Source organism: Solanum tuberosum, unplaced genomic scaffold (assembly GCF_000226075.1).
Source record: "Solanum tuberosum cultivar DM 1-3 516 R44 unplaced genomic scaffold, SolTub_3.0 scf00057, whole genome shotgun sequence".
In the NCBI taxonomy this organism is placed as follows: domain Eukaryota; kingdom Viridiplantae; phylum Streptophyta; class Magnoliopsida; order Solanales; family Solanaceae; genus Solanum; species Solanum tuberosum.
The window spans coordinates 2,159,490-2,160,272 of NW_006238984.1; positions in this window are offsets into that span (position 1 = coordinate 2,159,490).

Sequence of the window (783 nt, forward strand, 5' to 3'; positions counted from 1 at the left end):
CCCTAAAAATAGTTTTTAGTTTTAAGTTAGGAGTGAGGGTCAACTTTAAATGGTCATATCTTTTAGCTCAAAACGACTTAGGTGGGCCATTACCTATCCTAGGAAAGGTCTTTGAGTTCTCTTTCCAACTCCACCGAGTTTGCCCAATTCTGACCTTGGAGGAAAAAGTTATGCCCGGAATATAAAGCACTGTCAGGCTGCAACAAAGGGCGAACTAAGACGGGAAGGGGCACAATTTTTAAGTCAAGACTTTATGGGTCTTTAGTTCTTTTCCAAATTGACCCTATGCTATTCTTTTCCTTTCCTAGCAACTATAAGACATTTTTATGACCCTATTCCTTTCATTTAAGTCACTCATGTTAGAATTAAAAAGAAACCCACCTCCTCTCAAATATTCCTCTCTCTACTATCCTCCATTGAAGAAGGTCAAGAACTTGGAGCTAGGGCTTGGTTTGAAGGTAGTTTCTTCATCAAATTTCTTGGGGAATCTTAGCAAAGGTATGGGGACTCTTTATCTTTGATTCCTTTTTCAATCAAAGAGCGAATTCAAAGTATTTTCGAAGTTCATCAAAAATCCTAAAATCCTAATTTCTATTCTAGCATGGGTTCTTGCAAAAAAAAAAGGTTTTAAATGAAGATTTATATTGTTATTAATGATTATTAATGATTTTTAGAAAGAAATCCCCATAAACCCATGTTTTCTCAAATTCTCTAAATTTCACCATAAAGTGGGTGTATTAATTTTGAGTAGATGATAATAGAATTGTGTTTAGTATGGTATGG